This window comes from Adiantum capillus-veneris, chromosome 23, assembly GCF_014529385.1.
Source record: "Adiantum capillus-veneris isolate H3 chromosome 23, ASM1452938v2, whole genome shotgun sequence".
Classification (NCBI taxonomy): domain Eukaryota; kingdom Viridiplantae; phylum Streptophyta; class Polypodiopsida; order Polypodiales; family Pteridaceae; genus Adiantum; species Adiantum capillus-veneris.
In genome coordinates this window covers 81,539,825-81,564,268 of record NC_140953.1, presented here as the reverse complement: position 1 = coordinate 81,564,268, position 24,444 = coordinate 81,539,825, and the positions used below count along the sequence as shown (strand labels likewise).

General features: G+C 42.9%; 1 pseudogene; it reads right to left on the bottom strand.

The window, feature by feature from the left end:
- Window positions 1-11,868: 11,868 nt before the first annotated feature.
- On the bottom strand, window positions 11,869-13,552 carry LOC147428066 (uncharacterized; annotated as a pseudogene).
- Between the last annotated feature and the right edge of the window lie 10,892 nt (window positions 13,553-24,444).

Here is a 24,444-nt window from a genome sequence, read left to right as displayed (position 1 = left end):
TAGGCCTTGGACTCCAATGGAGTGAATCAATCTCTTTTCCCATTCCAAGACTGCTTTTTTGGTCCTCCACTGTGGATTGTTCAATTAATGTAAGGAGGTATGCCTCCTCTTTAGTTGTCAATGGTCGTTCTCCTTCTCCTTGTGAGTGTAAATGTTCTTCTAGGTGTTGTAGGTTTTCTGCACCTTCGGGTATCTCCATGGGATCACTTTGTGCGTTAATGCCCAAGTTTCCAAGTCCTTGCTCCATCTCTTGTGTTCTTGCCTCTTCTACTTCTTGCTGGAGCTCCAACAGTTGTTGTTGTGCAAGGCTATCCCTTCATGTGGCCTCCTCTGCTTGATCTACTTACAACTCTTGCAGATTATCGAGCTCGAGTTTGAGTTGTTTCTTTTCTTTTTATAGATCTTGTTGATGGGCCATCAATCTCTCTTCAGCGGCTAGGAACCTTCTGCCATGTGCAGTCTTTGCCTTTGTTCTAGCTATAATTCCCTCTGAAGTCTTGCAACCTGGGACTCCAAGGCTTGTATAGCCTTGTTGTCTACTCCTGCACTTCCTCGTGCAGCCCTCTAAGTCTTTGGATTGTCACGTCTTGGAGCTCTAACTTGGCTTTAAGCTCTATTCTTGAACTTTAGGTTGCTCTTGTATTTCTTCTTTATAGTCTACACCCCATCATCAGTGAATGACTCAAGATTTTGTTGATCTACTACTACTCACTCTGTCTCTTTGTATGCCTTGATATAATGATAGAACTGATCTTCAAGGGGTCGACAGGAGCTACCACCCACCTTCATAGGTTCTGGTACCCGATATTCTTTAAAGTCTCCCTATAATGCACTCTCTACCTTGAACGATTCTATAAGGCGCTTAATATGGGTGGCTTTCTGGCTAGCAGTCTCTTTCAGTTGCTCTTCTTTTATCATGGTTGTTTTCCCCTCTTTCTTTGGTGCTCCTCTTCAGTATCCTCGTGTACAGTCTTGAGGTTTTGCCTGAGCTGCATAGAGACAGGTGGGGCTACTACTGTTGGAGTCTCTTCTTCAATATCCTCTTTCAATCTCAACCACTCATTCTGTGTGGGTTGTTCTGTTCATCATCCTCTTGCTACTATTGCTTCATAGGCAATCCTTGTGAGAACTTCTACCCCATCAATGTACTTTGGCTTATCTTGTTCCCATTCCAACAACTTGCTCATTTAGATAATGGACAAAGTTTATATCTTTGGGCTAACTGCTTCTCAGTGCCCATGTGCTTATGGTGGCTACTGCATGTGGTGGTGTGGTATACTTTTGTGACCGTTTGCTACAAACATGAAATTATTTGTGTGCATCTGTCACACGTGTCAATGCAAGGAACTTCCCAATACACTGTGTGCGAGCCACAAATGGCTCCAAGCACGCGACTAGCCTAAACTAGTAAGCTCAAAGATGGTGATGGTGTGTCACTCATCGCTCTACGCTTGCTGTCGTGGAGGATTTCTCGCCGCGAAGAACAAGGAGTCCGCGATCAACCGCTTCACCACCGTCGTGCCGTTGTCGCAATGCTCTCTCTCTCTCTCTCTCTCTCTCTCTCTCTCTCTCTCTCTCTCTCTCTCTCTCTCTCTCTCTCTCTCTCTCTCTCTCTCTCTCTCGCATACACACACACACACAAGGAGATGAAGAAGAAGAAGATGGAGATGGAGCAAGAGCACTCTTCAATTGCACAAATGAGAGAATGAGTGAATTTTAGGTTTAGTTGACTTTTATATGAGCTCGCCCCATTCACACTTGAGCGCCCATGCTTAGCCAACTAATCCCTTGAATGTTCCAGTTATAGTGCACCTCTCATCGGCAATCACTCTTACCCTTTTCCTATTGGACCGACAAGCCCGGTACTTGACTCTACCAAATAAATAATACGGCGTCCGTCTTAGGTGATAGGAATGTGCGTGAGGGTTAACATGCCCCCCTTCCTGATGTAGATTTCGTCCTCGAAAGCTATTGAGTTGAAGCTTGTCATCGAGGTGGAAGAGAATTTGAGATGAATGTCCTTAGCCTCCTTCAGTCTCACTGCAAAATCAAACAACATTGGCATAGTAAATACATTCTCATATACAATTAAAAAGCATATGCAGTTGTAGGCAGACAATTTGATTGGTAACAAAATTTTACACCATTTGTTAGCAATAAACATTCAATTGCAATATAATCAAACGCATAAACAATTGTAAAGCAAAAGATTTTAACAAGTCTAGGGTCACTAATTTAACGGTCGAAAGGCATAAAAGATTGACTATTAATACCATGGGCAAGCTTCTCAATTTTCTTTCGTCATTAAGTTGTTTAATCGCGAGAGCCAAGTATTTCATGTCCGAGGGCTGACTAGCGGCTATACCTAGAGGACCTTGTAGTTAAGATACGATAAAAGGAATTTCTCATGAAATCATCGCCTGACTGATTACCTTTTCTTTGACCCCCCAAAGTCTTTTCACATTGATTCCATTTTGATGTGTGTGCTTATTTTGCATGCCTTGGGTTTTTTGCTTTCAAGGAAAAGCGCCCACACTGGGAACCTCTAGGGCTCTAGTACCATAGGCGATACATGTGAGTGGAGTACAAAATCAAGCTGAGGTTTCTCTTCCAGCTTAAGATTTTACATTGTGGCACTTTGATTTTTTTGTTTGTTCATTTTCAGCATTTTAATTTTGTAACTTTGGGGGGTCATATAACACTGTTACCCTCCCCAGGCTCATCACACTAGTAAACTCCCTTTATAATACTTAAGCTAAAGGTCAATAGGGACTACGCACACTAGAAAGCCCTAGTACATTTCACACAATGCTGCCTAAATCGGATTAAGAACCTAAGTAACCATTGATTATTAGCAAGGCATTCCCCATGGTATTAAGAGAAGATCTCTAATGCCTAGCTTGGTCACACTAGCTTAGTCGGATTGCTTGGTTTTCAAACCTAGACAAGTGATTATGACAAAAAATGACATTCAATTTAATGTTTGATACTAAGCAAATGTTCTAGATATTATGCTACCAATCACAATTAAAGCAGACAAACATGGATGCAAAAAGATAAGGGGCAATGCTAATGGACAAGAAACACCTGTTTGTGTTGATGGTCGTGCTTGATTTGAAGTGTGAACGAGAGAAAGATTCCAAGAAGGTCCAAATCTTAACAGCAACACGTTCCTGTACACACTAGGAAACATAAAGAATACCTCTAGGAGGCACATGAGTGGGAAAAGTTACCAACACTTATTGAACATAATTAAAAAAACATAAGGAACCCTAACCTAATTATTTGCACTCCCCCTAGAGAGTCAAGGGAATAGGATATTGTAGAGATTGGGGGAAAACCCTAAGGCTAAACCCCTATCCTCGTCGTCGAGAAAAACAAAGTCATCATCCATGAGACCATATGTGCCACCATCCGTATAATCATGTAAATCTTCTTCATCATCAGAGGCACCAATGTTTACTAAGAAGGTCACTAGAGGCCTATAGTCATCTTGGTCAAAAGGATAGGCTTGTGCAATGGGAGATACACTCTCTACTAAGTATGGATCAGTCGTGGTCAAGAGACGTATCAGCCATTTTAACTCCTCAAAATTCCTCTCACATGCTAGCATACCTACCAAATCCCATTCACAGGCAAGCACCGAAAAGACCATGTGAAACATTTGTGAAAAGTAACAAGGGTACCTCTCACCCAAGGCAGGAGTGGATAACTCTAGCGTACTAGCCATATCTGTACGCAAATAGATGATGGTTAGAGTGCAAATATTACAAGGGTCGTGTTCTTGTGCATAATGTGTTTTTTATGATTTTGTGTTATGGATCTTGCTCTTTTAATTTTTTATCTTGTTTTTGTGAGTATAAGGCTTTATATATACATTCCCTAAGATTGGAGATTGAGAGGTCAGGGAGGAAGGTTGAGAGAGAAGAAAGTGAATGATGGATGTCAGCAAACACTCCCCCCTTTCTTGGATAGATCATACCTTTTATAATGATATCGTCACCTTTTGAAACCAATTGTTCCAAGTTATTATGGGTGAAGGCTTTAACCAATAATTTTCAACCGCTCTATGCGTTTCATCTAGTTGCAAGGGTGGCAAGGTACTCTCCCATGATTTTATTTGCAACATTGTCGTAGGTGGTGAACTTACAACGGAAGGTCCAAACTCTTTCTTGCTTGTATGGGTATGTACAATGGTAGGTGGAGGTTGTGTCGAAGCTTCTATTTCCGTATAGGAACTACACGAAGAGCAAGAAGCTTCATTTGATTTCCCTGTTCCTGAGCTAGGAAGAACAAATCGTTCTTTCTTCGGTACCCAAACCAGCTCTGGAGCAGGTGTGTAGCATTCCGTGATTTTTTCCTTTCCGCGATCTTCAATTTGTTTTGGAGCTACAAGATTGGGTGCACATGTGTCAGGTGATAGGTAAGAACACAATCTACGTTTTGGCACCCAGATTTGATCATTTCCTTGATAGTAGCCTTGGGCTTCCAATAATTTTTTAGGAATCCAACTCAACATTTCCTTATATTTTTTGGGGCTAATGGGATGTCTTTTACCAGTCTCCTGTCTGTTAGCACTAGCTATGGTTGCTAAAGAAGCTTTAGGAACCCACTTGTATGTTTTCTTTGTTATCTTGGGATGGGTCTTGTGTGTCTCAAGCTTTATTTTAACTACATCAGTTGAAGCTCTAGAGAGTTGGGCTATGGGTACATATGGTTCAACCTCTTGGACATGCAATTTTTTGGGTTTGATTTCCTTAAGAGGCAATATCTCAGGGACTATGGCTTGAGTGGTAGGTCTAAGAGTTGGTTCCTGTGTTGTGACACCCCCTGTCCCCCAATCAATAGTGCATTTGGTCGCTATCATCCACATGTGTCCTAGGTTTATATTACCCTCCATAGTTCCAACAGGCATAACCAAAAAGTCTTGAGCTACAACCCCATTGTCATAACTGACAGAAGTGTGTCAGATTCCAAAAATCGCAGTTTTTTTCTTGTTGGCACCCTTGACTTGGATAATACTCTCAGATAGAGGTGGCTTCCCTAATTAACACCACACCCCATATGATAGCAGATTATATTTAGCACCCGTGTCCAATAGGGCGTTATATAGCACTTTTCCATAGGTGTTGTTTAGCTCAATAGGGTATCGTAGAGGTTTGTCAGAGTCCAACCAATACTCGTCAGTTTCAACGTGGAATGCATGTGTGACTTCAAGGTTAGCCTCTCGTTTTCGTCTTATGCGTTGTTGTTGCTCCTTAGCCTCAGTTTGAGCTTGTATATTCTTTAATTATGTTTGTGCCTTGGCTACCTTTTTTGTATGGATGGCACGTAGCTCCTCTTAGCTTAAAGGATCATAGTATCTTTTAAATTTTCTCCCATTGAGGAATCCAATGGTTTCAACTCCATCAAGAGTCTCCACACGAATGGTTCCTTGTGGGGTGACTCACATACTCTATATGGTCCTTTTCCCGCATATTTCAACCTTTTGTTTTTGTTACGCACTCCATACATAAGGACTTTATCAGCAACATTGATATCTTTGTTCTTTAGATGACGGTCAAACCATTTCTTCCTCCTATCTTTCTCCACAAGTTCATTTTGCACAGCTAATTGTCTCTCTCCATCTACCATTTCAAGGATATATAATCGCTCAACTAAGGATTTACCATCCCAACCTTCTTGAGAAGCTACTCGAAGACTAGGAATGACAACTCCCATGGCATAACCGCTTCTTGGAAATACACCATCTTAAATGGTGTGCACTTAATGGCAACTTTGTAAGCAGTACGATAAGCCCAGAGAGCTTATGTAAGCTTTAAATCCCAATCTGTGCGATGAGCTTCCATCGTTTTTGTCAAGATAGAGATTAAGGTCTTGTTGGTGCTTTTAGCTTGGCCATTTGCTTGTGGATAATAAGGTGTGGACTTATGGTGAGCTATCATAAAGTTGGTAGTGAGTTCTTTTATTACTCCATTTATAAAATGAGTACCATTGTCACTCACAATCTCAAAGGGACAACCAAATCTTGTAATAATGTTCCCAAAGAGAAACTTGGCAGTTGAACTCACATCGCGGCCTTACGTGTCGCCCTGGCTTCCGCCCACTTGTCACATAGTCAGTGGCAACGATAATATATCGAGATTGAGTGCTACGAGCTGCCGGACTAATTGGGCCTACAAAGTCCAAACCCCATTTTTCAAATGGTTGTGTCACTTTAACAGGATGTAAGGGCATCCTATCCTTTCATTGTGTGATCCTGTAACGTTGGAATTCATCACATCCTTTTGCAAAAAGTGATGCAATCCTTGAATAAGGTAGGCCACCAATAGCCTGATTGCAACACCTTTCTAGCTGTTAGTTCCCCTGAGAAATGTCCTCCGGCTATACCCATGTGGGCTTCTTGCAGTATATATAAATACTCATCCTCACGGGCACAACGTCTAAGAATATAATCCCTCCCTAGCCTGTAGAGAGTTCCTGCAATAAGAGAGTAAGGTTCACATTCTTTTAGCAGTTTTCGAGCTATGTCCTTACAAAGCTCTTTGGGTGGAAAACCATTAACTGGAAATTTCACAATCCTCTCACTCCATTCATGTATGGTTTTGACTAGGAATAGAGAAGTATCGGGCAACTCATCATCGACTCCGGTAGGGGCTTCACCATTGGGTATGCGAGACAAATGATCCTCCATGACATGTCTTTTATCAGGTCTCACGACAACGGTAAAATCAAACTCAAGGAGAATTAACAACCATCGTGTAATTATTCCCGTGGAACAAGGTTTACTTACTAGATACAACAAGGCTTGATGATCAACATAGAACACAAACTTGGGCCAGAAGGTAGTAGCAAAATTTCTTTACTGCATAAATCATACCTAAACCTTCTCGCTCTATAGTGGTGTAGTTTCTCTCGGCATCATTCAATTGATGACTTGCAAAGCTATTGGGGTAGTCCAGTTTATGTTCTCCTGGTTGAGCTAGAACACACCCAATAGCAAAGTTCATTGGATCAATACGCACATGAATATTACATTCTAATCGGGCACCCGTAGAATAGGATCACTAGTCAAGGTCTTTTTCAATGACTCATAAGCATGGTCACACTCCGCAGTCCATTGAAACTCAATAAGAAGCTTGTACAAAGGATGAGCTATCTTGGCAAAGTTTAAAATAAACCGTCGGTAATAACCAATGTGTCCCATGAACCTTTGAACTCCTTTATAGTTTGTAGGTGGTGGCAATTCAGCAATGGCTTTAATTTTGTTGTCATCTGTGGAGATCCCATTTTTTGACACTATATGCCCTAAAATGACTCCATGTTTAACCTAAAATTGGCATTTGAAAGGGTTTAAGGAGATGCGATACAATCTACACTTCTCAAACACTTTCCGTAAGCATGATAGATGTTCTTTCCAAGAGGAATAAACACAAAGGTCATCTAAGAAAGCTTCACAAAACTCCCTCAAATATTCTCTAAAAGCAGTGTTTATTAATCTTTGAAAGGTAGCAGGGGCATTGGTTAAGCCAGAAGCCATAACACGAAATGCGAACACTCCAAATTCAGTTATAAAGGTTGTTTTAGCTTGGTCCTCCAGCGCAATTGTGATTTGATTGTAGCCAGAGTACCCATCTAAAAAGCTATAAGCTTCCTTCCCTGCAACTCTTTCAAGCACATGTTCTGAATATGGAAAGGGGTAATGGTCCCTCCTAGTGGTGGCATTGACCTTCTTGAGATCCACGCACACTCTTAGTTTCCCATTCTTTTTTGGCAGAATCACTATTGGAGACACCCATTCTGAGTGCTCAATAGGGTATATGAATCCGCATTCCACAAGCTTTTCAATCTCTTCTTGATCTATTTTTGCATATTTAGGATTCATTGGGTAGGGTCGTTGCTGAACTGGTTTAGCCATGCTATTCATGGGGATTGTATGTTGCACCACGGAAGGTGGAACACCTTTCATATCATGATATGTCCAAGCAAATATATACCTGAATTCCTTGAGAAGTTCTTTAAGCACACTCCTCAGTCTCTATCAGATCTTGGGCAACGCAAACAGGTTTAGACTCTTCTCCTGGGTCTGCTAACTCTATTTCCTTAACTATTGTTGGGACTGTCATAGACTCCATTGCTCCCATCGATAGGTTTTCTTTGATCCTTTTTATACACAACCTTACGTTCCTCTATGGTATAGGATTTGAAATGTTCAGGTGCAGGGTGTAAGTTTGTGGGGTCCTGTTGTTCTGTGGACTGTGATTTCACTTCCGATTCCTTTTGTTGTTGAGCTAACTCTCAATTTTGTCGTCTCCTTATGGTACGGCCCAACTTTGGCTTCTATGTAGCCTCTAGTTGGGCGATGTCAATGGGTTGTGGGCTACACCACATAACACTTTGAAGGTATTCACCCTAGTTATCTACCAACTTTCGATGAGCATCACATGCCCCTATATAATTAAGCCATTCTGCGGTAGATTTATTTTCATTTATTCTAGCACGCACATTTTCTCGATATCGTCGCCTCTTATAACTCTTACTCTTCTTATCTAATTTTTTATTACAACTGCTCTCTAGTGAAGAGTCACTAGATGAATTGCTTCTTGTGTCTTCTGCTCCCTTAGATAGATTGTCATCTGGGATACCACTAGGCCCTGAATGGTTTGTCTCCACATTTGCACTAAGATTTAACTCAGATTCTTCATCCTCAGAGTCAATTTCAATTGATGATTTTGAACCTAAATCGTGTGGGCTATATTCTTGTGAGGCGCTACTGGTTCCAATGCCAGTCAAACCTTCATCTTGTAGGTCATCAGAAGCTATATGCATTGCTTCTAGCATATTTAAGGGTACGAGTGGTGGCATTTCATCCCCCTCGGGTGTTACCCAAGTCGTCCCTCTATTTCCCCAAGTGTCTATGGCTACTAGGTGGACCCAATCCACATTGTTCGACTCAGTCATCCCAGCTAGTACATCCATATAAGGAGAATCTTCCCCAACATCAGTGTCCGCTTTACATGTGTAACAATACTGCAATGGGTCCGAGTCAACTATGGTGTCAAATCTATGATCAATTATAAACCTGTTTCCTAGGGGATGTGCCCGACCAGCTACAAGATCCACTTGAATGACAGAATCTTGGAACTACAGGTAGACACGGTTTTTAGACCATTCATGCACCATTTTTGCTTCCCTCATGAAAGGACTTCCTAAGATCATCTCTGATGCCATAGTGTGTTTCGAGAAATCCATAACAATGAAGGTAATCCTTATTTTATGTCCAAAGACCTTGATCTTGGGATCTTCTAGCATCCGAATAGGTTTAACCATAGACCCATTGGCCATCTTCACTACTATGGTTGTGGTCGCAAGGTGAGGTCTTCCCATAGTTTCCCAGCAATTTTTAGTCACAATGCTAACCCCAACGCCACCATCAACGATTCCCTTCACATTTAATCCCTTACTAGTGATTGGTATGGTCACATTGGATTCATCACCCTCAAAGTATTGTCCCAACTTGTTAATAGGTATTTCTATAACAAGGTTCTCATCTAGGTTGGGTTGTGGATCTAAGTATTCCTCCTCTATTGCCATCTCCCCCGCTCCATCTATCTGTGCAAATTGAGGTAGCCCAAACTTTAGTTCTCCATTGAGGAAGGCTTGAAGAGCTGAGACTAGCTCAGGGTCTTTATATAGTTTGGACATGATGGTGGTTCTAACTTCTGAAGACATGAAATCTGTCAATTTGGCAATGTTTAACGGCACCTTTTGGGATTCAGTCCCTTGACGTGGGGAAGATGGGATCTCCATTTCTTTGGTAGGATCAGGTAGTCCCTCTGTAAACATTCTTTCCATCAAGAAGTGAGTACGCCCACTTTCCCATGACTATAAGTCACTTTCTTCTTGGATGACACTAGGTATTGCTAAGGGTCTATGGACTTGGTGAGGTTGTTGTTGCGTAGGGAACACGGTGTTTGTAATTTGGATCTACCTAGGTGCTGGTTCTAGATCCCTTTGGGTATCTTCTACCGAACTCCTTAATTGCTAACTCGCTCAACCTCCTCTGTAGGGTTTGGACAAGTTCCTATCTTCTTCTTGGATCCTCGCCATTGTGGCTCATGAAGATCTTCCTTGTTGGTTTCTATCTTAGTGGTCGTTTTGATCTCCATGGTTTCACCTGAATCAGAATCCTCTTTAGCGTCGTTCATATATACGGGGTCTTCATCAGTCCCTATGTTGATATTTGAACTGGGGTCTGACTTCGCTGCTTTTGCGATCTCTTCCTTTGTGTTTTCTTCTTTTTTTGAGAGTGGGCAATTGATGCCGTGTCTCTTTCCTCAAGAATATAATTTTGATTTTGGAGCATCGATCGTTTGAGTACATTTACCGGTACCATAGGTGTACTTTGTGATGGCTCCTCGATAACCTCAATCAAGTTTAATGGCATGATCTTCGGTGCATTTGGATTATTTGGACATTGGGCAATCAAATGATCTATGCCACATTGATTACACATGAGTGTCGGCATTGTAGACATGCTCACTTGATTGGTTTGCATTAGTGTGGCGTTCTTTTGTAGCCTAATAGGACACTCGGCTACACGATGTGGACCTCCACACTCATAGCATTGAAGAGGTGGTCTCTTAGCAGTGTAATTGATATTTTGGCCTCTTGCAGCAAGAGCAACTATTCGATAGACAGGTTTGACTTGTCCCCAATAGTCCTCCATGTAGTATTGTGGACTTTCTTCAAGCACATCTAACCCATAGGCAATATTAGGGTCTATATCTTCCTCATAGCCTTCCAAACAAGCAATAGATGACTCACAACCCACTTGATTCAAAGAAGTGATTCTCAGATGTGGTGGTTGCGGTCCTAGCACTGGAGGTGGTAAGGGTGTTGTTTGAACAACATTTTGGACCCTAGGGACCATGTGTTGTGATGTTTGTTCAAGAGGTGGAGCCGGCATCAATGCAGACACTCGAGGTATGTTTGTCCATGCTAAGGTTGGTCTATTGGCCATCGCGCGCTTAAATATTATGCAATCCTTAGCTTGCCTCCACATCCATTGCAATTCCCATTGAATTTTACTCTAAAAGTAGGGCATTCACTGGTACTATGCGGTCCATAGCATACTGAGCACCATTGTTGCTCCCTTCTTGGATACATATGATTGTTTTGTGGAGCATGATTGTCTCTAAGACTCTCTTAAATAGCCTTGGTGAGATCTGCTAAAGTCATCTCAGATATCTTTGGCTCCTTAGCAATAGGCTTTAGGGTCATTGGTTGATGCCCTGATGCTTGCGAGCTAATAAATTTAGGCTCAACAAACACTCATTCTCCTTGAATCATTAAATTATCCTCCAATTGGATCGCATTGGTGGTGACTGCTTCCCAAGTGGTGATACCTCTAATTACTAGGCCATTGTAGATATCTTCATGTTGTAATCCTCTAATGAATCTATCAAGCAATTGATTATTATTGAAGCGCTCATTTGGATTACAACGAGAATTCAAATGCTTCAAGCGACTAATAAAGTCTCTCGCCGACTCTCCTTCCTCTCGTTGGGCTTTCTAGAGCTGAGAGGCTACGCCCCAAAGCACTCCCTCTCGTATGTATTCTTTCAAGAACAGTCTCCTAAGAGTAGGGTAAATTGTTTTTTCTTCCACCCTTAGGGTTCTATACCAGTCCCCTGCCTTCCCACTTAAGGTTAGTCTTAAAGCATTACTCTTATGCAGGTCATTGTGTTCTCCTTGAGAATCACATATTTGTTCAAACACTCCGAAGGTTAACCACTTTTTTAGGCGTGAGTTTTCACTCGTTTTTTACTTCGTTAGCGTAGGAAGCAATTTCACATCCCTCTCCTCTCATTCACCCATGTGGCAACGCTTTACAAAGCTAAAAGCTGCGCCGTCAAAAGCACGAGCCACCAAAAACTGCACCGTCAAAAGCACGAAGTAATAAAAACAGCAAAGCAGTTCGGAGTTCCGTCGATCTTCTCCACAGGCAGCAGCTTCACAGTTCACAGGTTGACAGCAGCTTCACAGATCGCTTGGGTTTCTCAATAACAACAGCACCTTTAGTCCCTGCATTATCTGCAGCTTCAAGTTCTCTCTCTCTCTCTCTCTCTCTCTCTCTCTCTCTCTCTCTCTCTCTCTCTCTCTCTCTCTCTCTCTCTCTCTCTCTCTCTCTCTCTCTCTCTCTCTCTCTCTCTCTCTCTCTCTCTCTCTCTCTCTCTCTCTCTCTCTCTCTCTCTCTCTCTCTCTCTCTCTCTCTCTCTCTCTCTCCTCTCCCTTATCCACATATGGTGACCATGCTTCCCTCCATGTTCAGTTGTCGTCTGCGCCTTCCTATCTTCCTCACGTCAAATCCCAAGAGGAGAGTTGTCTCTGTCATGCCCATAACTACTAGCTCGTCCTCCCTCTCGGCACCAATACCGTCGTTCTTTGCATCAGAGCTGGCGCTAGGTTTGCGCACACTGGTTGAAGCACCACAAGCAGCAATTCATGTAGCTTTACTGGGTCGTACACCCTCCGTTTGGCATATGCCATATGGAACTCTCGTGAAGCCGGCTCGGCCAGAATTGGTGGCTTGAATGTCAGAACCTGAGGATTTCCCCCACAGTGAGAACTCAGTATGTCCACTGTACTCGTCGCTCATGATGTGATTATGATGCAAATATGGAGTGATGGCAGAAGAGTTGCAAATCTTGCAGGAAGCAGATCTTCCAAGTCTTGTGCTCTCCAGACATTGTCGATGGCGATGCATACAGATGCTCCTGATGTTTGTAGAGTTTCCAGCCTTTCTTTCAATTTTCCTTTCCCTGCCAGCACACTTTAGAAGTCTGCGGCTTGACCTCCTAATTGCCACAACAGGGATGATTGCATCTCTCTGATCCCCATACTATCAGGGCTTTCATTCACAAATTCCACATGTGCCACATGATTGAATGCACATTGCGATTGTTGCAGCTCTTCTAAAATGTTAGCCAAGAGCGTCTCTTTGCCGAGCCCACCTTGGCCCACTATACCCACTAGACAGAGCCGTGGTGCCCTATAACTGGTTGATCCTGTGATAAATTGCAAAACCTTGCTAGCTCGATCCAACCCTATTTTGGTGATGGGAGCTTCATCAATGAACATGGCATCAGAGGGGAGCTTGGCAAGGGAGGCAAAAATAAGTGTGATACGATTTACAAGAGAGTTTAGCTCGGCGACTGCAGCGTCAAGCTCCTTATTAACACTGTGACTGTGTAGAAGGCCATATAAAGGGAATGAGACACAGGACCAAGTCGAATTCGCTGGATGAATGGTTTGTAGAGTTTGCTTCACAGATTGCAGACTTATGGCAATACCTGATGCCTCTTCACCGAGGCGTGTGCATTTTGGAGTTTTCCGTCTAGCAGTTTTTGCACCCAGCATAGTGCCATACTTTCTCAAGCTTCTGTGACAGCTGAGAGCCGTTCATGGTTCTGCGTTAAGCACACTGGAGGGCTTCACAAATTTGGATGATTGAAGAGATTAATCCCAGTACAGTAGCGATGTCCGCCATTGCAAGCGCTCTCTCTCTCTCTCTCTCTCTCTCTCTCTCTCTCTCTCTCTCTCTCTCTCTCTCTCTCTCTCTCTCTCTCTCTCTCTCTCTCTCTCTCTCTCTCTCTCTCTCTCTCTCTCTCTCTCTCTCTCTCTCTCTCTCTCTCTCTCTCTCTCTCTCTCTCTCTCTCTCTCTCTCTCACAAATGCGCTACGAGTTGACGGTCTCTCTCTAGCTTAGCCTCTGTCTGTAGGCTAGTTAATTTTGCACCGTCTGGAGCTGCAACCATCACATCGTCTCACGACTAAACATGGGATCTCGACCATCCGATTTTAAAGGTGTTCTAGTTTACTTTTTTTGTTCTAATTTACTCAGCTCATTTCTGCAGGCGCAACTATTTATGGCCTAACTCTACCGTGTTTCACTGCAAATAGATCAAGAGAAACTTGGATAAATCTCCTCTTCATTTGCAACTGCGACATATTGCAGTGTGCGGTGAGTACAAAGTGCCACATTTTAATCTTGAACGCTGAGGACACAGTAAAAAGGAACACACCGAAAATTGCATGCTGCCGTGGGAATGGCACGTTCCCTCGTATTATAAAAATTGGGGAGGACTTTGCAAACTCCCCCGTGCAGGGACACCAGCACGTTTTTTTTTTCTATAACATAAGAAGTAAAGAACACATACAAATAATTAGATTACTCTGAGAACCTTAAACATTGTGCTATTACGTTTCTAACGGTTCGTACTTATTCTGTGCAAGGGACATTCAAGAAATCAGCTACCTCTTGCCTCTTCTCAGGTCGAAACCCCGCAACAGCGCATTCCAGCACCAGGTACATGGTTGTTTCAAACGCTTGAACTGTTCATTGCTTAGACATGACTAGTAAGTAAATATCACATGGTTCTCATCACATTGAATCATTATGATTGAGTCTGACTTAAGCCTTCAATGGACCATCACCAAAAGCGTAGGATACACCTCAGCAGATCGAAAGCGAGACATCGCACTTCAATCAAGAAGAAGGCTAGATTTCTACCATGCTCACAATCATGGATTGATATCGTCAATTTAGTATACCGATGGAGTTCAGACGTCGCAGCGGTATTGAGACCTTTAAGCATATGCTTTGTTTGTGGTGTAGTTTCATCCAAAGAAGTGCCTCATTTGATTGTACTCGAGCTCCATACGAGACATCGGTTGCAATGTTTGCTAGCAGTCTACTGGTATCCAGCTTAGAGGCTACACACATAGAAACACAATGGGTGCAGTGCTCCACTTGTGAGAACTCAAGTGCACATCGCAGATTGTGTGCCGTTACTTCCAGACTACACAAGAAGAATACTGAACGGAAATCAGCTTCACATACAGCTACTGAGCGTCATTGACATATCTATCAATGCCATCTCAATAGTGATGACAACATTAGCACGTGGTACACTAGACAGACGTTCAATATTAGATAACCCTCTGCTATCATGGAGTAAAGAGCATAGAACAACCTTCACAGAGCAAGACCTAGCTACATCACAAGTGGCAGACAAACTTGCATTCAATCTTGAGAACAACTTCGTACTACAGAATTACATGTCGATGGTTGAACGACCGAATAAGAATCTTGGCCTTTGCATCTCCTGTGCATACTAAGTCAAGATAGTGTGAGCAAGATCATTCAGCAACAACAAGACAACGCACCGTTTGCACTGATGGCGCAGCTTGACACAAGTTTGATGTTTGGTATCATCGAAAACATTGTTGAACCAGCCAGGAGAAGAGCATTCACCGCTAGCGATACTTACGAATTTGCTTCTCTGCAGCTCCGTGGCCGTCAACAATTGCTTGAGAGAACAGTTACTTTCAAGCCCAACGGCATGCCTGCCGCATCAAGCTCTGTGAACGACATCACAATAGAGACGGCAACGTTTCCATTCATGTTCCCATTTGGGAAAGGCCAGTATGATGGTAAAATCAACTTCAGTATATATGTAAAGATACGTGCATCGACTCTATTCTCCGTTTACACCCTGTACAAGCCATACCTGCTCATATGTACCAACTAAAGCAGGCACTTATGTTGGCTAACAATACACACACGAGCTTGTTGCAAAAGGACATTGACAACTACAAGAGGGCCAATCGTACAGCATCTGACGAAGATATTGTGAGACATGTGCTTCGGTACAGTACCCCTTCCAGCATTCCAAGTTCCTACTCGTGGCACCGCAAGAACCTAAAGGACGAATGGGGAATTCCTGAATTCTTCTTGACTTTCACTGCCGATGAGGTTATAGACACAAGATGGCCTGAGATTGACACGATCGAGCTAATTGCACGTCAGTTGAACGCCTCCTTCACTTGGACAGACTGCCCAGTCGAATGCGCCATCACCTTCCACTCTAAGTTCCAAATGCTTATGTCCAAATATATACTTGCGAAAGGTGTGTTGGGCCGTGTGCAACACCACTTGGTTAGATATGAGGTCCAAAATAGAGGATCATTGCATGCTCATGTCATATTGTGGATGCATGAAGAAGACAAAGAGCAACTATCAGCTGAAATAGATGCATATATCCCGACAAAAACTGGCTCTGTGGTTTTGCCAGAAGTAAGCAGGCTCCGAGAACTCGTACTTAGGAAACAACTTCATAAGTGCCGTACAAGTTGTTACCATGGTCAAAGAGATGGAGTATGTAAACACGGGGTTCCATTTCATGCGCAGCCAAATCCAAACCCAGTCTTCAACAAACAAAATCACAGATGGCAATACTTTAGGCCCCGGCATGAAGACAGAAATATCATACCGTACCACCCTACACTGCTCTTGCTATGGGGTGCACATATGAATATACAACGGGTCACCAATTCATCGTTGTCCTACTACCTCTTGAAGTATGCACTCAAAACTGAACCAATGGGCCATCTCAACATCCGCTCAGAAGATGCAGAGCGCTTAGGCCTAGGTGGCCTTGACACTGTAAAATTGAAGCTGATCTCAACCTCTTTACTGTCGAAACCTATCTCAGCAACAGAAGTGGCATTAAATTGTTTGCAAATCCCAATCATTTCAAAGAGCAACAGCGTCCAATACGTCGACTCATCACCCCCGGCACTATGACAACGAATCATTTCTCACAACAATGATGTCGTCCTGCACCCTATTGATTTGTATTGCGCATGACCACAAACTCTGGAGAAGCTTACATTCTACGATTTCCACAAGAATTACATAGTAACAAAGGGAAAAGAAAGGAAAAAAATTATTTCAGAGGAGAATACCTACGGCCAATCGCTGCAGCGGCAACACCGACTGGTCCGTTTCACAAACTTTCACCTAGGGCATCATCCGAAGGCTTTCTTTTACAACGTGCTGCTAAAGAGCATCACCTCCAGAAATGAATCCCAGCTGCTCTCACCAAAGAACACGTCCAGGTCATACTATCTTGAGTACAAACTTAGAAATTTGATACTGACAGATGAGGATCTTGAGATGTACATCACAGAGTACACACAACAAAATATGCTCACGATAGACCAAACACACCAATTTCACAACATGATACTACAGAAGACATCCTCAACAAAGGCTGCCTCATTTCAATCTCCAGATGTGCAAACAGACTACGAGCAACAGGACACGTCAACTCGTATCTCTGCCCTTCTAAACGAGCTTCAAAACGTCCAAAACGCGTCACTAACATCTGAACAAGCAGAGATCCAGAAGAAGCTCACGGCGGCAAAGGGTGGACTGCATGTGATCACAGGCACTCCTGGGAGTGGCAAAATCTTCCTCATAAGATGTATCACAAGCCAACTCATAATGCAAGGGAAAACTGTCACAGTCACTGCTTCGACTGGTGCAGCAGCCATGAGGTTAAGCAGCATCGCAACAACTGTCCATTACCAATTCAAGATACCAGTGCGCACACAACAACATCCCCTGTCAATCTCCAAAACTGATGACAGATACGTCAATATTAAAGAGGCAGACACGATTATCATAGACGAGATTTCTATGTTGACAAAGCAAGCGTTTGATCTCATAGTACGACAAATTGTGAATGTCACTAACGGCACACTGCTAGACCCATTCAAAGATAAAAAGGTCTTCTTGTTCAGTGATTTGGCACAATTGCCACCAGTATGCAGACATAAAAGTGATCAGTGCCACTCATGCCACATCACAAGCTCCACTTATTGGTCCACTGCTACTACGTACATTATGTCTTGCTCAGTGCGCCATGCAAAAGATATCTCTTTCATAGAGTTCCTCAATACAATAAGAGTCAGGCTCCCCACAAAGAAAGAGATCCACGATGCGCTCGGTGACCGCATCATAAAGCAAGATCAAATAGAGCAACACATGGATAGGAATATGACAATCATTTGCACACACAAGAGTGACGTTCGATATTATAATAACCTTCTCTTGGAACGCTTCCATCGGCATAGTCACATCATCCAATCGGCCTCAAAACGAATGCACACAACGTCCCTAAGCTCCAAGCATGGCTTGAAGATCCCGACTTCCACACAATTGACAGAATAGCAGATGGAGCAAAGGCGCTGATAACAGAGAACATAGACTTAACAATTGGAGCAGCCAATGGATCAATATGTCGCATAGACGAAATCCTCCAAGATGAAGAAGGAGGCATCAAAGCAATCAAAGTCACACTGGAAACATCCAAACAGGAACTTACACTTCGACGGTCTAAGCATAGTAGGTGGACATTCAATGGGCACTGGTACCATAAATCCACATTCCCAATAGATCTCGCCTATGCTATGACTGGACACAAGTCCCAAGGCACAACAATCAACAGCAACGTTTTGATCATTGTAAAAGAAGTTTTCACCCTGGCCTTCTATACGTGATGCTGTCACGCGTCACTGAGCGAACCCGGCTACATTTACTAGAGCTCCCTACGGCAGAGATGTTCACACCATCTAGATTTTTGACCATCTAAACGTGAAAGTTTCCTTCCCCCTCTTCAGTATCAATTCCTCTTTCTATTAAACAGATTGAATCTCCTTGTAACTGCCTTCTATACAAAGCGGGAATTTTTGTTCAACTGCTCATCTTCTCTTCTGTCGACTTGTCATGTTCAATATGTTGCACTGCTGAGACACCTTCCCTATCACCCCTGCTCACTCTGATCCACCTTTTGTAAATTTACTACTCTTCCTTTCCTCACTCCATTCATTTGTGTTTAAACGTTTGTCGGATCTTATGCTTCAAAAATACTGTAAGAGGTCATCAAAATAAAATTTTATACATGCAGGAAACTAAATCAAACAATGGATCACAACACGGTACATTTTGCACGCTTCTCTGATCTTGCATCTGCCTATGTATACACATGCAAATCAATCCCTTTCCTCTGGGAACTGCAATGCCCTCCTCGCTTTGCCGGCCATTTGCCCCCTCCTTTCCACTCTCGACCCTGCTCGCTTTACAGGCATGCCTCCTTCTCCCATGCAGATGGCGCTTTTCCTTTGCATGCCCACCACCTTACAAAATTTTGTTTTTAGCAAACTCTTTGACTTGGGCCGCTTTCCCACGATAAGATGCTCGGCATAACTGTCACAAGCTTTGCATACCCTGATGCCCAAACTTCACTATGCTAATGGTCCAGATTCCAACCGGATCACCAAAGGACTTTCCTAAATAGTGTTTGCCATGGTCGACCATCGTTTCGAGCTTGAAATGATGCCCAAATAGTAAACGACCCTGAAGCTGCACAAAGATCTCAACTCTGCTGACCTTGATGGCCGATTCGACATACACATCAATACTTGACCTGCAAAGGTCCGCATTCGACATACACAACCTCGCAGTAGAGTGTCGTGCAGACATCTTGCTCCAAATCCCATATCACAAACCTGATAGCACCTGTATCTAGCACCCCTTGTCCTGTTTACAACCTTATGATATCAACATTTGATCCTGCCACTTGTGATAGGAAGAAACACTGACCGCTTCCACTAGCGAGTGCTCCATCTCGATATACCTCTCTCCTAGCACCATCAAATAACTGCCCAATGTCCCTGTCACTTGGCTGCAAACTGCCATGCTTGGATTTCTTGCACTACCATAGGCCAACCATCCTCAGCTGTACCAATGCTGGATCCAACCATAAAATTCAAGCTTGGAGGTAATCAAGTAGAGGCCAGGGCAATCCTAGATTCCGGAGCTCAAGGAGATTTCATTTCATACAGCCTTTTCAATAAGCTAACACTTGAGGGGCAACTTCAACCAACATAACAGGACATTCAAAGTTATTCAAAGCACTCAATCAAGGCATTGGGCTGGATGGTGATACATGTGCAGATTAATCAACACCTCTATCCACATAAAATTTATGTGGTAGAAGATAAATCAATGCAGTATGCATTATTGCTTGGTCAGCCATGGCAGTGACAGTACAACGTATAGATTGATTGGAGCTCTGATACAGTCAACATTCAACATGCATAAGAACATCAAGTGATTCCATTTGTGGCAGAACTAAACCACAAACTGGTGGTAACAGACTTAAAACTTAAGGGCAAAAAACCCTTCCCTGCACCAACTCAGCAATGGATTTTAAAGAACAAAACAAAGGAGGTTGCTACTGCAAAACAAAGCATGATGAATAGTTTAAGAAGTTTATCCACCAGCAAACCCACTAGGCCACGGCCATTGCTGTAGTTACAAAAAGCACCTATACAGTTTTGGGTTGAGAAGGCAGTAGAGGTTGCACAAATTCTGCATACCAAGCTTCCAACTACCAAAACAACGTACATCGTAAACTCGGTAACCTAACCAAAAGTACAATCAAGTATAGCTCCCGAAGAAGTTGATTTCTGCACAAGGTCATCCAATGCAAATCTAGATTCCAATGCAACACAACAAAGAAATCCCTTCAATACAACCCCTCAGATCCATCCCAAACCACAGCCCTATCACCAAAGACCCAATGTGAAGCAGATCTAGATACCCAAGCCATTATGGCAAGCTCAAAAAGACCACATTCAAATTTGGGTCATTAAACAAAGGCCAATACAAACGCCATATGTGGATGTTGGATTCAAACAAGACTATCAACAACACTAGCAACACATACTAGAAGTACCAAAGCAACCATTGTGAATCAAATAGTGAGTGGCACACTTAGAACGCTTCTTATTTCATCGCTATCTTCTTGGTACTGACTTAATAGGAACCTCAACATCAAATGCCAATAAGCGCTTATACCATGCTCTTGCACATCATTAACTTTTCCTACGCATTGATCGAGTATGCATATAGAGCCGCATACATAGCCAACATTAGCACCAATTGGTACCCTATGCACAACACATAGCCTAGGGTGATACACCGTCGTCTAGGAGGATTCTGACTTGGGGGGGGGGGGGGGGGGGGGGAGGCATTCTCAATGCAAACCCGATAGACTAAGAAAAGTACTGAAAGGGCACAATTTTCTATGATTTTGGGATTTGATTGCGTTTGATTGCAAAAATTTGGTGAACCCAAGTATATATTTAGTGAGACATCATATATGTATGATGTCTATTCTCTCACATATATGTATGATGTCTATTCTCTCATACAGATGCCAAACTCCACATCTTTCATCATGAGCATGTTCACCACATAGTATAAAGGCCATACATTCAATTTGGACAAGTTTGAGCAAGGCTATGTGACCACTTGGAGCCCAAAAATGGAAAATCCTGGCAAAGGACACATTTTATGGCCCCAACCACATGAATCGTCTCCAAACCAAAATCTGATATGATCAGAGTGTTACCCATCACTTGGGGATACTACAGATCAAGTCTGGGTCCAAAATCTTGATAGAGATATCATACATGTATGATGTCTCCAAAGGCCAAAATGACCAATTTGGGGAGATTTCTCACTTCTAATGCCATTATCCCATGATTGTTAGCCCACAGCTCAAGTTTCATCAAGTTTTGATTCTTTGTACCCATCTAAACCCATGTTTTAGAACTTTGAATCTCTAAACCTAAATTTTGGCTTCAATCACATGAGAGTAATTCCAATTCAAAAATTGATGTCACAAGAGTCTATACCATGCTAAAGCCCAGCTCTAGTACAAGTTTGAGCCCTTTCGGACAAAGTAAACATCATATGTGTATGATGTCTCAGTAGCATGAAGATAAACCTGGAAGCTAACTTGACCCTTCTAAGCCTTTACCACATGATTATGAGAGTATCTACCAAGTTTCGCCCCATTTTGAACCTTATTTGCTCAAAATTAAGCCATAATCCAACTTCAAATCCTGAGGGGATTTCTAATGGTCACAGCTTGTCCAAATGACACCCAAATTGAAATCCCATTGAAATCCAGGCATATATACAGGATGCACATGCTATGAGCTATGCAATATGAAAAATCAATCCATTTTGAGCACTTAGACATCATACACGTATGATGTTTCATAGCATGAATCTGCACCCAAAATGCATTTTTGACCACATGCATAGCACCCTTGGCCCTAATTAGCTTTTGTTTTAAATTTGAAGATATTTGGATAGCTAGAAACTGAGAAAATGCCATATTTTGTGAACAACGCTAACTTTTTTACTTGGAGTGTCCGTAGGATCAATGGAAGCCAGCAAATCATCATTGCGACGTTAGAACCCTACACTGTCCTTGACAAAACACTAAAACTGACCAAAGCTTGGTTATATGAATCCACACTAGTGTTACCATATACATGTGGTAGTGATGTGTGTGAACACACTAGGACCGCCGGGGCATTTTTTTCCCTCTTCAGGAGGTTTTTTCCCCCGTGCATTGTATATACGCCCATCACTCTAGGGCTATCTAACTTTCCATTGCACACCAAGATATACACTCTCTATTGTGTACCTTGAGCTTCCTTCGTCTTCTCCAAGCTGTGTGTGTTTCTCTGCAACCCTAATTCCAACAATTGGTATCAGAGCAGGTCACGTCCTCCCGGGCTTAGTCGCCAGCTAACCAGCACACGCCTGCTCACTTTCTCCGATTTCAGTGAGCTTTGGCAAGCGTTCACAGGTCGACAAATATTTTGGGGGAGCTCGAAGAGCTTGGTCTGCTCAGAATTTTGATTTGGGCTCATTTCGGCCTCCGTTTCCACTACGGGCAGTACTGCACAGGCTATTTCGTCATTTTGTGCAAATTCTCTGTCAGTGCCGTTTTCTGCATAACAGGTGCCTTATAGTCTTCTACGGTTTGTGCTATATAGCACAAGTTGTTCCCGCTCCATTTCTCCTATTTTCGGGCAGTTTTCACATCAGGTGCAGCATTTACCATGGCTGACAACAACAACACAGATGTGTTCAAGATGTTTGCTGCTGAGGACAGGTTGGATGGGGACAACTACCCTATGTGGGCTTATATGATGCAACATGTTCTTGTGTCAAAAGGTGTCTGGAACATTGTGCAAGGCATTGATGTACGTCCTGGTTCTGAAGATGTAGGCGATGTTGAGGATGTTGCAGGTCTTGCTGCAAGGATTGCAGCTGTTAGAGTTGTTTTGCCTACAGCAGAACAAGCTCGTTGGGATGTTAAGGATGCGCAGGCTCATGCATTGATTGCGTTGTCTGTGAAGCGCACCATTATTCCTCACATCCGTTCAGCAAAATCTGCAAAACAGGCTTGGGATATTCTAGCAGGTCTTTATGCAAGCCGCAATGAGGCTAAAATTGCTTTGCTGCGTAAAGAGCTAGAGTTGAAGATTATGCATGAGGAAGATGATATGGACACTTTCCTTGCTAGTGTCAAGGATATCAATGAGCAACTCATTTCTGCAGGTGAAGTCATTTCTGACAGTTCCCTTGTGCAGACTGTTCTTGATGCCTTACCAGATTCCTACCAGACTTTTGCTAGTACTTGGAGACTGATGACCCAAGGAAATCCTGAAGTTGTCAAGTTTGATGCATTATGCACATTGCTGTTGCAAGAGTCACTTTCTAGAAAAAACAGGACTAGGCAGCGTGCAGTTGAACAGGCTTTTATTGCTTCTCAAAGAAAGGGTGGTAACAGTAATGCAGCCACTTCTTATGGTTCTGCTGCGAGTGGCAAAATTTCTGTTCCTAATGCTTCTGCTGGCAGCACTTCGTCTGGCAATTCTGGTGATAAGGGCAAAAAGAAGATGCGTTGCCATTATTGTAAAGCCAATGATCACTTGATCAAGTCGTGTCCTAAGTTGAAGGCCAAAGAGGCTAAGAAGAAAGAGGGTGGTTCCACTGCAAATGCTGGTTCCACTACAAATGCAGCCATTGTTGAGTCTTCTGTGAAAGGAGATTGTGATGCTGATGTTGATGCAGAATGGGCTTTTAGCGCAGAGTGCACTTACAATCCTGCTGTCCATGATGCATGCTTGTCAGTTGCTGCAGATTCACATGTGTGGTATTTCGACAGTGGTGCTACAAAGCACATTACCTCACATCGTGAATTGTTTACCTCTCTCGAGTCTGTCCCTCATGGGAATTCAGTCACTTGTGCCAACAACGCCTCTTATCCAGTTCAGGGAGTTGGAAAGATTGTGCTCACTGCTGCTAATGGCAGTTCCTTCACACTTGTTGATGCACTTTATGTACCTGGGATCAAGAAGAATCTCTTGTCTGTATCCGCACTTGCTAGACTTGGACTTGTAGTCAAATTTGTGGATGACAGATGTACAATTCATGATCTCAGTTTTGGTGATGAAATTGTTGCATCTGGGCTTTTGTGCCGTGGGCTGTATAAGCTCACTTTGTATGACAAGTGTGGACAAAATTTTGCAAATGCTGTTGTAGATTCAAGGGCTATTTCAGATGCAAAACTTTGGCATGCACGTTTTGGTCATCTGAATTTTGCCAGTTTGCTGCGTTTGCAGAAATCTGATATGGTTGCTTCTTTGCCGCCTCTTGAAG